General features: G+C 47.9%; 1 long non-coding RNA gene across 1 annotated transcript; it reads right to left on the reverse strand.

Annotated features, from left to right (window-relative positions):
- Positions 1-1,523: 1,523 nt before the first annotated feature.
- On the reverse strand, positions 1,524-11,954 carry LOC125348076. The gene is made up of 3 exons (XR_007210292.1): positions 11,879-11,954; positions 2,643-2,651; positions 1,524-1,535 (listed from the first exon to the last, which is right to left on the reverse strand). It is a non-coding gene; the product is annotated as an uncharacterized LOC125348076 (long non-coding RNA).
- Positions 11,955-15,168: the final 3,214 nt, after the last annotated feature.

Consider the following 15,168-nt stretch of genomic DNA (forward strand, 5'->3'; position numbering starts at 1 on the left):
AGGATTATTTCAGTGGACCCAGAACTGTTGTGGGGAGGAGGAACAAAGGGGGAGGGGTGGGGGAGGGCTGGGGTCAGATGCTTTGTTTTTCCTTCCAGGCTCCCATATTTGTATGGCTTCTAAAGAGACACCCAGTGGAATTCCATTGTAGTTCTTGTACAGTTAAGACGGTTTCCCTCTCGGCTTCTTTTTAAAGTGGTTTTTATCTCTTTTTTGGGGGGATTTTTTTCAGAAGTTTGAACATGATCTACTGAGCCGTGTCCTGTCATTCACCCTGCCTGAGGCATGCGCTGAGATTCCTGAGTGTGCACTTTAGCGTATAGCGCACGATCACCTGGAATAATTCTTCTGCCCTTGTACTCCTGGGATCTTTAGTCTTGACAAAGGGAAGGTGCCTCTTGTAATGGGCTTATAACTTTTGTTTTCTCCATTCTGCTTTTAGTTTGGAATAGTTCTACTGACCTATCCTCAAATCTCAAGGGGAGAATGCTTTTCAGCAACGCCTTTCCCCATGGTGTGGTGTGCATTCTCCATTCATATTTGTGGTCTTTTCCTTTTGATTCTTTATTTTGGATTCCCTCTACCTGAGTTTCTATCTCCCCCCTCCAGTTCTTGTAAACCATCTACCCTTTTCTTTTACACGTATGTCAGCATTGATGCTAGTCATTTTCATTTTCCTGGATTAAAATTCCAACTTCTCTGTCATACATAGGCAAATCTGGTTCTCTAGCTTCCTCTGCCTTCAAACTATGCTTCTGGCCTCTTAGGGCGCCTGGTAATTTTGTTTTGTGGTTGTTGAAAGCCTTTCATGATGTAGTGGGTATAAACAAGGAAATAAATGGCCTTGTATGTGAGGGTTGGGCTAGTAGCTGGGCTAAACTGACTGGTCGCCTGCTGTCTCTAGGTTGTCAGAGGTTCTGCTCCAAGTCCTTCTGTGGACCTTGGCTTTGACTTTCATTTCTTTTTTTTTTTTTGGCCAGTCCTGGGCCTTGGACTCAGGGGCTGAGCACTGTCCCTGGCTTCCTTTTGCTCAAGGCTAGCACTCTGCCACTTGAGCCACAGCGCCACTTCTGGCCATTTTCTGTATATGTGGTGCTGGGGAATCGAACCCAGGGCTTCATGTATACGAGGCGAGCACTCTTGCCGCTAGGCCATATCCCCAGCCCGGCTTTGACTTTCAGAAATGTTTCTCAAGAAGCATTTTTATGCCTTAGATCAAAAAACAAAACAAAAAAACAACAACAAAAAAAACCCCAAAAACAAAAAAACCAGAGAGGGCTTGAGTTGTCTCTCGGGCTCCCCCTCAGCCCTCCCCCCACACCCCCAAAAAAACCCCACACTACCTGCCCAACCCAAGATGGGGCAGGGATCTGGGGAAGGAGAACAGGAGGCTGGGGCAGGGAGGGGGCCTCTTTCAAAAATGGTTCCTTCTCCCTCTTTTCTAGGGAAGAACAAGGGAAAGGCTGCTGCTGTTCAGCCTCAGGATGTGGTCTAGATGTCAGAGGTAAAACTCAGTGCATCTGTAAACCCAACCCCTCCCGGAGTTTTTAAAACTTAAGCCTGGCTATTCTAAGTCTCCAGAAAGTAGCAACCAGGAATTGAGTTTTCCTGCCTAGTGGTTAGCTCTGGGCAGAAGTTTACTCAGTAAAACTGTAATTGGCATCTTGGGCTGGGGCCTCTTCCCTGGGATCCATGCCCTCTAGTGGATCTGGGATGGGCGTGAACAGCCTCCCGAGTTCCAGACAGACTTCAGTGAGAACTGGAAACCTTCTAGCCCTTCATCTTCTGGCCTTGATTTTTAGAAACAGAAAAAACAAAACAAAACAAAACAAAAAACCCCTCTTGAGGCTGGGTTTGATATTTTTAAAGTGAATTGTCACAAAATCCCTGTAGATGTCCAGTCCTAGGATTAATGTGTGGCTCCGTGGGTTTGGTTTTTCGTCACCTCGATTTCCCCACCCCTCGCGCTGTGGGGCTCTGTGGAGGGCATGCGCGTCAGACAACACTGCACGGATGTCTTGACGCTGTAGGGACCTTGCTGCAAGCTGCCACACACAGATGCAATCGAGAGGTGGTTTTGCTTGTAATATGTGTGCACATGAAAGCCTTTGGTTCAATCAATAGCCACTAAAAAAAGTAAAATATGAAGGGCAATAGAGAAAAATCGGCTATGTTGAGAAGAAGGTGTGAGGCAGAGGAGGGTCAACAGGGAGGTGAAGGAGACAAACACAGTCGGCATCCTTCATACCCATGTACGAAAATAGAAGAATAAAATGTATTTGAGATTGTCTTGAGAAGAAGCGGAGGAGTGGCCAAGCCAGAGCGGGCAGGGCAATACACCTAGAGAGAGGCCCAGTCAAATCCCTCTTGTACAACTAATTTATGCTAATGAAAAAGGAAACAATTAAAAGACAAAAGAGGAGGCCTAGAGAAGGCGGATCCCTGGTGGGCATGAGGCCTGGCCAGTGCCCAGTCCTGCCCATACCCCTCTCCTGCTCATTTGATCTGCGTGCCATCCTTTAAACTCACAAAATGCACTTTACATGCAGGTGTTGATCTTTGCAGCTGTGGAGTTGTCTCCTAGACTGCCCTGTCAGCTGGGCCACGAAACCTTGGGCCAGGACGTCTGTCCGGCCTCCCACACCCCCTATCTGCCACTCAGCACTTGCTCTTCCCGGCTCCACAGAGCACAGACACAGTAGGACAATGTGAAAGGTCACAGGAAGGCTCAGCTGCAAGTGATACATAGGGGTTGGGGGTGGGGGGGGGAGGGAGTCAGGCAGTGGGCAAGTTGACTCTAGGGCCTACAGGATGTCTCAAGTATTCCACACGTAGGGGAGGTGGGTTGTCCTTCATGAGGTCATGTCTCCTGGACATGTAAGTGATGGAAATCTCTCCAATGACTCACCATGAGGCAGAGTGGCAGGGACAAAGATAGGAATGAGGGACCAGCCCTCAGCACTAGGATAGACACTGGCTGCCTTTCCAATGTTTTCCTCTCAGGCCAACATTTGCTTCTTGGACTCCAAGGGAATGCGTCTCCCAGCCCCTGGAGGAGGAGGACATAGTGGACAGCCTAGCAAAATTTCAGTTCCACAGAGCCCTGGAGCGTTATCCAAAAGAGGCCCTCAGGGTTGGGTTGTCTTGGTTATGTTCATACCAAAAGTGGACTTCCGGGGTTGAGGTTACATGGACTTAAACCTGGGGGGAGCTTGGCTGGCAGGGATGGTGGACCTGGAGAAGTCAGGGGTTTCTGCTTGGGTGGCCCTCAGGGATGGGCCTAAAGGCAGCAATCTCCCAACACAAGGTTATGACTTAGTGCTGTGTCCCATGATCACCATAGGCAAGGGCTGGGAGATTCTCTCCAGTGTCCTTGGTGTCACCTTGGCCACCAGCTGTGAGGGCCTGGCCTTGTGCTGATCACATTGACCATTGTTGTCCACTGTTGAGCTGGAATGCTCAGGGCACCGGGCACAGAGTGGCAGCCGCAGAGCCAGAGTTGGTGGCTGTGTGAGGGAGTGCAGCCCGGGTGATAGCAAAGACTGGATGGGTTTGTGGGTTTGTCAGCTTGCCCCAGGGCTTGGCTAGCTGGGAGCCCAGGTCAGGGCCAGGTCTGGAACTATTAGGTTTCTAAGCTGGAGAGAGCCGTTGAAGCTGACATCCACAGACCTGGCATGGGCTTGGAAGTTTCTGTGTTGGGCGGATGACAGAACCTCAGGACAGGTGCAGGGGTGGGAGGTGTCCACCGCACAGGCAGCGCTGACACTGGAAGTGCTTGAAAGATTGAACAGAGGAGAAGAAACTCTCAGTGGAGCCTGCAGAGAGGCCCAGGAGGAGGACAGGCTGGCACGGAGGAATGGCGTCTGCTGGAGTGGCCCACAGTCTGAGCCTGGAGTCAGTCCTGTTAAGGAGCTGGGTGAGGGCATCTAGGGCATCTGGGGGCACTGACTCAGGTGGAAGGCAGCACTTGCTCCTGTTAGGTGGTGCCTGAGACCCTGGGATGAAGAGGGCCTGGTCCTCTGTCTGTTCCACAACAGAGGACCCACATGGCTTTCTGCAGACCCCAAGGAGGGACCACCCTTTCATCCTTCTTTCCTTGCCTAAAGTGGAACCAGAAAGGTGACTGGGCTAGGGGCAGGAAGGAGAGAGGAGGAGGAGGAGGAGGAGAGGAGGAGGAGGAGGAGGAGGAGGAGGAGGAGGAGGAGGAGGAGGAGGAGGAGGAGGAGGAGGAGGAGGAGGAGGAGGAGGAGAAGGGAGGAGGGCTCTGCATTGGTGGGGAGGGTCAGGGCAGCAGTGAGTGACTACAGCTGCTTCCACCCCACCCCTGATGTGCCTTGCGCTGGACACTGGTGGGTGTGGGGAGGGGCAGTGGAGATGGGGGTGGAATGCAGCAGGGAGATGTGTGGCCTGAAAAGAAACGATAGGAAAGGCATGACAAGCTGGGGAAGGCTGGCCAATTTCTCCCCCATGGCAAGGCTGGCTCTGTGCTTTGTGAGGCTGCTCTGGTTTGAATGGGTCTCCCAAAGTTCCACATGTTGCAAAGGTAAGCCCCAAATTCCACAGGGCTGAGCATGGTTTGCTTCAGTGGTGTCTCTTGGGAGAGCTCCTGGGCCATGAATGGATTAGTGCTATTCCCGCAGGAGCGGGTGTACCTAATGGTGCATGAGGCACCATGTCAGGTGTATTCAGCATCTCTGCGCTCCTGCCTTGCATCACAGAATGGTGCAGCAAGATCCCAGGCAGGTGCCAAACGCTTGATACTAGGGGCCAGCTTCTCCATCTGTGAAACAACTTTCTCTTTACATATCACCCAGCCTCTGGTATTCTGTTACAGTAGCACAAAACACAGTAAGACAAAACAAACAACCCGGGAAAAAGACAATTCCAAAGCTCTTCTGCCAAAAGAAGCAGGGGGGGGGGAATGCAATTTGAAAGCACTCAGTTATGGACCCTTTCCTTTGAAACATTTCATTATTTTAGAAGAAATGCTTTCAGTTTTCCCCCATCTGGCATAACATTGGGCATAGGTCTGTGAAGACTGTGCGTCCACATGGAGTTATGGCCCGTCTCTCCCCAGCCTCTTTAGAGCTTTTATCACAAAAGAGGTGTTGATGTTGCCCACTCACTCTGCATCTCTCGAGAAGACTATGATTTTGACTGTTTGCGTATTGCGTGACATCTATCAATTTGTGTATCCTAAACCCCCATGAAAAGGTTGACCCCTGCTGCCACTTTACTATGGTATTTGAAGCCTTAGTTGAAGGCCCAAAGGAATCAAAGGACTACAGATAGGAAAGGAGGTCAGATTATCCTTATCGGTAGATCGTATGACCCTACAGCTAAGAAACTCCAATGACCATAACCAGGAGATGGTTGTATCTGGGGGTTTAATTCAGGGCCTGGGTTCAAGCTTCATTTTTGGCTTAAGGCTAGTGCTCTACCACTTGAGCCACCGCTCCACTTCTGACATGGTTGTATCTGATTAAACACTTTCAGCGAAGTAGCAGGATACAAAATCAGCATACAAAAATAACCCCACACACATGGGAAAAGCAAACTTGATCAGCAATGTTGGCGGTATCACACAATACCTCAATATTAAAGCATCCCGTAGAGACACAGAGCAACCCAAACAGTGTGGTCCTGTCACAACAAACAAGCAAACAGAGGCCAATAGAATAGAATAGAGGACCTAGAAATAAACCTAAAAACAGGACTACCATATGTGTGTCGCCCCTGGGCACACTTCTGAAGGAACATAAGTTGGCTTATGATATAGGAATCAGGCTGTCACAGCTCACTACAGAGCAATAATTAAGCCTTAAACCAGCATTTTCGGTACTCATCAACTGATGAACAGAGGAAAAAAGTGGCATATATATGCATACATATATATACATATATCCACACACACATAAGTAAACATATGTATAACATACACTACACAATGGAATGTGTTTGGCCAGTAAGAGCAAAATTATGTGGTTTGCAAGAAGATGAATGGGGTGGAAGATCATCAAAGCAAGTATCAATATATTAAAAAAAAACACCCATATAATCCAAGTACCTTGTCTCTCTATTCTACCTATGGGTCAAAACCCAACAATAAAGCCCATTATTTTGTACAATCAATACGCCCTATGAAAAGGTAAAACTTGACATTCATTTTCAATTAGAAAATGTTACTTAGGCAGCACAATGCCAGGGATGGCGACCCGCTATGGGACCACCACATCAGTGGTATTCGGTGGTGATGTGAACCTATCCTTTGTAGAATACAAAAATGACCCTTTATCAATTTAGCCTGATAAATCATAAGATTTGTCTGGCCTTCAAGTGAATTGGTAGTGTTGTGGAACTGTATTGTTATTGCTATTAGCAAGTTTACATTGAACTGGATTCTTTGAAAGCAGCAGCAATCTCTCTCGACAAGGATGCGGGCGGGGTACCTCCAGGCCACCCTATCATCCAAGTCTTTAAAGGAGTGTCGTGGTTTCAGACACATATCTTCATGGTTCAAGGTATTTCAGAGGTGGTGATCATAGGTTACTCTGAAATATAATTCTCTTCAGGCAGAAGTGGGGTTTGAACTCAGGGCCTCGCACCTCCCAGGCTAGAGCAATACTGCAGAACCTGCCTCCAGCCCTGGTTTTCACTGGTTATTTTTAGGACCAGGGTCTTGCCTCCCACCCCAGGGTGCGGGCCTGAGCCATGACCCGCCGAACTTTCTTGTTGTCTGCGGCCACGTCCAGCATCTCATGGAATTTTCTGCTCTGGCTCACACCCCACGAGCCTCCCAATCCCAGCCTCCCACACAGCTCAGGACAGCAACCGTGTCGCACTGTGGCCGGCTCTGGGTTGAGAAAGGATCTTGCCAACCTCTCTGCCTTGGCTGGTCTCAAACCACGATCCCCCCCGTCCCCACCCTCCTAAGCGGCTGGGACTACATGCTTGAGCTGCCGGTGCCTTGTCCCTCAGAATGGAAATTTCATTCTGCCTATAGCTCGTAATTCTTGTGGAGCAATTTTGTTCCTCCCCCACCCCCTCCGAAATGATCGAACACTCCAGACAAATAATTTTCCATTTTGATGGGTGTGTGTATGTGTGTGTGTGTGTATGTGTGTGTGTGTGTGTGTGTGTGGCAAGATTGGCTGATGTCCATTTTAAGGTGTGCACTGTGGTGTTTTGATGAACATACTGTGAACTAATGGCTGTAGGAAGCTAATGAACCCATCCACCAGCTGACATACCTTCTGTGCTTGTCGAGAGCGCTGAGGATCTGTTGGTGGCAAAATCCCAGAACACCAGAGTTATCACCCATGGCAGCAACTTGAGGAATAGGCCTCAAGAACTGACTCAACCCACACCCTCCAACCTTCTCACCTGATGGGCCGCTTCCATCATGGGGTCTGTCCCAGGAGCCTGGCTGGCCACCAGCTGTGCTCACTCTCCTTCTACAAGTTCCTGTGCTTGTGGCCCCACATCTAACACCATTTCTTTGTGAGTCAGCTGCTTTCCCTTTAGTGCCAGGGTCTCTGGGCTCAGAAACATGGCTGCCTATGAAAGGATTCATTCTTCTGGAAAGGTTACTGGCCAAAACATTATTGTATGTATGGATGTGGCTTCTAAAATGGGTCAAGATTAAAAGCTGTTTTTTTCTTCCCTGAGCTTACTTGTAACATAGCATCCATTGGGAGTCTGTACCCCAAACTCCAAACCCCTGAGGGTTTTCCACACAGTTAAGAATGTATTTCTTAACTGATGCTAACTGATGAGTACAAAATGCGGTAGATTTTGTTCCAGGAGGAAAAAGAGGGCTGCAGAGAGGGTTGTGTATAACCAGCAAAGCAAGACAGTTTGCTCCATTTCCGCTATGAATAGAACACACATTGCCTGTTCCTTTCTATTCTCTACCCATCTGCTGCTAGAGCAGTGGACTCTCCTACCTTTCCCCCAGCAGACCTTTTATTCCCCTGGGTACACTCAGGGCCTTGCCTCAGGAGTCTCCTACCTGCAGAGTCTTCATTCTCGCTACTGGAACCCTACTGGGTGTTCACACAAACTTCAGAGAAGGGCTTTTGGAAGAGACCAACTCCAATACACTCAGAGGAATATTCTGGAACTCACTGCACCCTGGCAGGGGCCTTTCCACCAGGGCTAGGCAAGAGAGGGCAGCACCGAGGTGTGGCTTCTCCTCTACCTCCTGGCGCAGGTGAGGGGAACATCTGTGTCCAGGTTCCCTGAGACGCAGCACCTGAGAACCAGGCCTGCTCGCTGAGTCTGTCCACGGTGGGCCAGCACCCACGGCCCAGTCCACATGTCTGGTATCCAAGCTGAGATGTGTGCCAGAGGCAGAAGCAGGAAGTTTAAGGTGTGTGGGGATCAAAGCACAGGAGACTGGATGCTCAAGGCCCGCCATCCTCCACTTCCTCCCAGGTTACTGAAGTAGGAAGAGAGGGCATGCCCCTTGTTCTTTGTACTCTGTGCTCCCTGCCTCCCTCTCCAGAGCAGAAGGGCAATCTGTTCCTCCTGTCCAGAAAGCTTTCCCGTGGGGGCCCGGCCCAGGGGTCTCAACCTGGGAACCCTTCCCACCGGGCCCGGCCCAGGGGTCTCCCTACTTGCACAATCTTCGTCTTCATTACTAGAATCGTATCAGTGTGTGTATTCCAGATTTTGGAGACACAAACATTGTGAAGAAATCTGCTGGGGAGAGTGCCTCTCTCCGTCTCTCAACATCGGTTGAGGTCATGGTGGTTGCTTTGTATGGTTCAGATGTTTGACCGCAACATCTGTGTGCTGGAGGCCTCTAGAAAGTAATTGGTCATTTGGAGAAATCACTCTAAAGAAGAGAACAATGTCATGTTGCTAACCATAGCTGGGGACAGCACGAGGGGGCACCAGCACCTAAGAAATGAGAAAAGACGGAGAGTAGAAAAGCAGGATCCAGGAGGTACAGCGCTCACTGGCTTCTGAGCCTCGAGCTCTAGTCAGCAAGTTCATTTGTCTAGGTTCAGTGCAGGGGTGGTGACTACAGGGAGGTGCAGGTATGAACCATGTGGGTAGAACCATTAACATGAGGTATAGTTTGTACACATAGTGACAACTGACTCGATTATTGTTGGGGAGCAGAGTGGAGAGGTAATGTTTAACCATAAAACAGATATTCATCATATTTTCGAGGCCTCAAGCTGTTAATGTTCAAACAGCTCTAACCTAAACATGCTTAGGGTAGTACCTCACACATTTGTCTTGCCTTGACTGTGTGACCTTTCCGGGGTCCAGGTCTCAGCTTTCCAAGTCCTGCTGAGGAGGCCTTCCAACCTCTCAAACCTTTCCAGGTTTCACAACTCGACTCCAGGGTTCCCTGCAATGTCACAGTTGCAGGCCTGCTTAGTACCCCTGGAGGTTTGGCTGGAAACACAAAGCAGGCCTCTGAATCTCTCTGGATGGGGGGGGTAAGGGGGGCTTCCTGGCCGCACAGGCCACTGCTCAGTGGCAGGGGTGGGGGGGATGGAGAGGGGACTTTTGCTTGAGGGGTCACGTGGCTCTCTGAAAGCTGGTATTATGGAAAGGAAAAAGAGAAGAAGCAAGCGAAAAGAGGAGAGAGGGAGAGAAACTCAGCATCCCCTACAAGGATGAGTGTCCTCTGAGGAACACTGAGGAACAGAGAGCCATCTGTTAGGAAACTGAGTCACGAGCATTAGGAGGGATCAAGCAGACAAAAGGAGAGAAAGAAGGCAAAGCCCTCAGAAGACCAGAGCAGGTTTTAATCACGGCTGAGGAGGCGCCACACAACACCATAACACCAAGCAGGGCTGGAGAAAGAGTGAGGATGGGGGAGAGAGGGCTAGGTTTTTATAAATTCTAGGGGGAGACTCTTCTTTGGAATTCCTTTTTGTCCTGTCCTGTTGGAGGTTTATTGTCGGAATTGTCCTTTTGGGGTGTATGGTACAAACAGTCCTGTTTGGGGTTTCATGGTAGGGCTATCCTCTTTCAGATAAGGCCAGACAAGCACTTAAGGTACGGTCAAGGGGTCCCCAGGGGAGGATGGCAGTGGGCCATGGGAGCAACATGGAGTTATGAGAACAAAGCAAATTTCCATCACTTGACACCCTGAAGGGCGGTATAAAAAGTCAAGGGACATTGTGGGCTGTCTGGATCCTTCCTGCTGGCATGGGAGCTGGCACTGGGGCTTGGGTCTTCAGGGTCTGGGCCTACATGGGACAGGGACAGGGCGGTGTAAGCAAATTCTCCAGATGTCTGCAGTCGTAGGATGGCCGTGACATGCTCCCAGGTGGTGTTCGGAGTGAAGGCTGTTATCCTATTGAAGAGAAACTTTTGAAAACAGTGGGGAAAATAGGGTCCAAGGAGGAGGAAGAGGGTGACTGTTAAAGATCAGTCAGGAGGACTAGTATGAGAGGGAATCCCACCAGAATGTCCTCTTGAGCTAAACACATCATCTACTGAGATGTTCTTGCAATTGAGTCGTGATCAGGCAAAAAGCTGATGAGGTGGCAGGACCGGTTGATACAAACCACACGGGAGAATGCACCCTGGTCACAAGCCAGAAAAGTTCTATTTGGAGCACAAACCCAGTGTGGCCCATGGCAGGGAAGGAGAAATTTCCATACATCTGTGACTGGGGACAGGGAGTGTCTAGGGTTTCTGGCAACTGGGTAGGAGAGAGCACAGTGGACTGGTTAAGAATAAGCACTCGGGGGCGGCGGGGGGGGGGGGGGGGGACATTAGAGACCAGGTCTGCAAAATGACAAACTTCTTTTTAAATGGTATTTCCACATGTTTGGGTCAGCGACGTTACATTATGTATCTAAAACCAAACAACTACTAAACAAACATAAAAAGGTCTAGGATAGACCTATCAGTGGATCACAAGAGCTCCACAGCTGGGGCTGGGGATATGGCCTAGTGGCGAGAGTGCCTGCCTCATATACATGAGGCCCTGGGTTCGATTCCCCAGCACCACATATACAGAAAATGGCCAGAAGTGGCGCTGTGGCTCAAGTGGCAGAGTGCTAGCCTTGAGCAAGAAGAAGCCAGGGACAGTGCTCAGGCCCTGAGTCCAAGCCCCAGGACTGGCCAAAAAAAAAAAAAAAAAGAAAAAGAAAAAAGAAAAAAGAGCTCCACAGCAAAAAGAACTCCAAGAGAAGGACACGGGAGGATTCTATTGTTGCCATTATGTTTAATGTTCTAGGTGAATTTCCTTTAGTGTAACCCATGTGGTTACTGTATATGATTTTGGTACACTGGATATTGTATATATGCTTATCTGAACTAAGGAAGGGAAAGAAAAATGAGGTGTAACAAATATGACAAGAAATGTACTCACTACCTTTTGATGTAATTGTACCCCCTTTGAACATCACCTTGTCAATAAAATTTAATTAAAAAAAAAAAAGAAGCACTCAGGAGCTGGGGCTGGATTGGAGTGGCTAAGGGCCCGGTGAGAGGCCTTAATCATTTCCTGTAGCTGGACTATAGATGTCTTGATTATAGATGTCTGGACTATATGGTATGGTTGGGAGACCCAGGAAGGTGCCAAGGCAAACTATTCTTAGTCCAAGACTTACTGTATATAGAAATAGCAGATAACAAAGGCAAGAAGTAAGTTCCTGTCCAGTTAGAAGGTAGACAGGTGTGGACATTAGATAGGCATGCTTATGAACTATAGTGATCCCTCACCTATCATGGGAGTTGCATTCCAGAGACCCCCCACAATAGGTGAAAATTTGTCAAGTAGTGGTGATGTGTGTGTGTGTGTGTGTGTGTGTGCGCGCGCGCATGCGCGCACGGGTGTGCATGTGTATGTGTGTGCTTTATGAACCCTTCCCATTCTCCTATAAACCTTTCCCACTATTACTAACCTTTCCCACACTCTTATAAACACTTCATATGCACTTAAACACTTTCCACACTCTTAAACCTATGTAATTTTACAACACATAAAATTTTATATGGGTACACACCAGGGACGTATACCACAACTTGAATGATGAAGATCATGAATTCTGTGGCTGTACAGTACAGACAGATGGTGATAAAAGGATGATGATGAGATGAATGTACTGCACAGCCACCAAGAGCTTTATACACTTCTGAAGGCCACTGCATCCGGCGCTTCATCAGATGGTGCAGTATCTTTATCTTTGCCTTGGGCTGTAACTTCCATTTCTACTAAAGGCAAAGGCGTATCTGGATGGCTCCAAGTGATGAACACAGCTATGGGGAGTTGCTGATGCTTCTTTTTCTTCTGAGTGAGGTTCTTGTAAACTGACATGCCACTCTGAATTGTGTTTATGAAGTGCAATGAGCGAAACATCTGGGGGCCCATTCTTCAGCCACTCACTGAAATTCTCTGGCCATTCTGGACATGGTTGAAGATTGTGTTGGGCCAACATCCCCCTCTTCTCCAACCGTAGTTGGTCTCGTTTCTCATTGTCTTCTTCCCTTGCTGACTTGGTCGTCTCTGTCAGGTCTTCATCACGGTTGTGAGTGGCATAGATCGGGTTAGTCACATGGTCAGGAGTCGTATCATTGAAACCATCTCTTTCCAGTAGTTCTGCCTGCTTCACGGCCTTAGCTACCACAGGGTGATGGACTTCATTGGCGGCAGAGAATCCCTTGTAGTCACAGACCACTTCTAGCCCCACATTTTTCCAGCTGGCATTTACTGTCTCACCCTTCCTCTCCTTTATGGCCTTCTGAATATTTGGGAGACACTATACAATACTGTAGTCACACCAGTATGCTTTTAGCGAAAAGTTTTCATCCGAGTCCAAAGCTTCCACCAGGTTTTGCAGGGCGTTTGGCATTTAGAGGGCCTTAAAAGTATGAATAATGCCTTGATCCATGGGCTGAATGGGCGATATGGTATTTAGTGGCAAGAACTCTATCTGGACGCCATTGTACAACAGATTGGCAGCATGGCCTCCAGCACTGTCCATGATCAGAAGTGCTTTGAACCTCAGGCATAAAGCACTGTGGAACCAAGCAGCTGTAAGGAGTTTCGTGGTACAAGCCTTGGGATGGTGCATCCAATACGCAAGCAATACATTTTTATTTTTGTTTCTTAGGGCCCTTGGGGTTTTTGACTAACAAATAAGCCCAGGCTTTATCATAAAGCCTTCTCACACATAATTGGTTAGGTAATCCTTTTGGGCCTTAAAACCAGGGGCTCTGGCTTTGTCCTTTATAATAAAAGTGCGAGATGGCATCCATTTCCAAAATAAGCCCATCTCACCCATGTTAAAACTTGTTCTGGCTCCTAGCCCCCTTCCTGGATGATGGATTTGAACATGTCCTTCTCATAGTCCTTGGCTCTGGCTTTACCCGCAGAGGCAGCTTCTCCATACAGAGAAATGCTCTTGAGTTCAGAGTCTTGGAAATTTGTCAAGCCAGTCCCTGCTGGCACTGAATGAGGTGGGTCTTTCTGGGAGAAGAAGCACTTGATGGTCTGCTTCTGCATCCTCGTCCTGGTCACTGTCATGAACATCTGTGCTTTATGCAAAATTATCATAAAGTTTCTTGGCCTTCATCCGGATGGTGTTGGTATCTAGCGAGACATTCTTCTTCCTGCAGTCCTTTATACACAGAGCCAATGCAGACTACACCCTCAAATGTCTTATCGAGTGAAGTGACCACCCTCTTTGCAGTCTTGTGAAAAGTCATCGTTGCTGTAGACCTAATATTCTTCTTGTCTTTGTTTATGTAGTGAACAGTAGATTTGTTGATCCAAGAATGGTGGTCTACAGCTGTGTAGCTTTTGCCTTCCTTTAACATGTTGAGAAAGTGCCACCTTTCCTTTGATGGCACGCACCTTTCTCTGGTGCTTGGGTTCACCATCAGAAGCCTTCAGAGAAGGTGGCTTTGGAATGTTTGAAGGGCATGGTAGGGCTTGAAATAAATTCAAACTTATACAAAAAAAATCACAAAAGCACAACACCAGAGAGCAACACCACATGCAGTGAACAGACACAGAGGTGACGTGGGCAAGGAGAGACGCTGAGCTGTGTATATGGGCACAGCACAGGAGAGCAAACAGGCCAATGCTATGATCACCGAGACAATCAGCACCCAGGATACAGAACACAGTGCTGTGCGTGGTTGCCTTCCATTCCATCAGTGAACAGCGTGCCGTGTACAATCTCATGTTGGCAAATTTGCAGAAGGGGTAGTGGCGCACTGCATTTCCACTGTGTACAGTACAGTATTCATCCACTGATGAAATGCTATATTTTGATTTAATTTTCTTTTAATATGTTTGAATTAACATTTTTATGGTTTTTAAATTTTTAGGCAAAAATCATTAAGATAATAAATAATATATAAATGCCTATATACTACAAAATGCTGTGATGGAGCAAAAACTCTGTGATATAGAATTAGATGTAAAAATTTAAACCCACGAGACAGTGAAGCAACAATAAGTGAACTGCGATATAAAGAGAGGCGACTGTATTTTCTTTTGATCTCCCAGCTTTTGGTTACTTTTGAAGGGAAAAGCTCATGTGACTCCATTCAGGATCTGATGCCATCCCCTCTTACCTGAGCAGTTCCCCCAGTGGCCTCTGGGTGGCCCCGGTCACCAGGGCTGTGTGTGGGGGTGTGTGTCTGGGAGGGCTTTCCTCCTTGCTGGGATGACGTCCCCTTCGTCGCTGCTGGTTGCTAGGATGACATATCCTAGGTGGCTGACAGGCCAAATGAGGGCTTATGCCCCCCTTATTTCCAATTTAAGCAACAAAGTAATCAACAGAAATTGTTTTCAAGCAGGGCTTGCACTTACAAAGAATAAAAGTTAAGTTTGACCAATAAATATAAGAGAGATTTATCCCTCTGTGGGTCCGACTAAGTGCTGCAGGGCATCAAGCCTGTAATAACAAAACTAGATGATGCTCATGAGGAGAGTTTTGAAACAGCAACTGATTAAACAATCTAGTTATTTTTAACTGCATATAGCACTTTAGGATACTAATTGAGATTAAAAACATGTAGATGTCACTAAGCCTTTTGTACAACAAAGAATGCAGGAACTGCTTAGTGTCCTTTTAGCTCTTATCCAAGGTGGCTTACATATTTGGGAAGAAAGACATATTAGACTTTCATAGGTGGACATAAAGAATGGGATGCTGTATTAATCTTGTGTATTAATCT

Source organism: Perognathus longimembris, chromosome 3 (genome assembly GCF_023159225.1).
Source record: "Perognathus longimembris pacificus isolate PPM17 chromosome 3, ASM2315922v1, whole genome shotgun sequence".
Classification (NCBI taxonomy): Eukaryota; Metazoa; Chordata; class Mammalia; order Rodentia; family Heteromyidae; genus Perognathus; species Perognathus longimembris.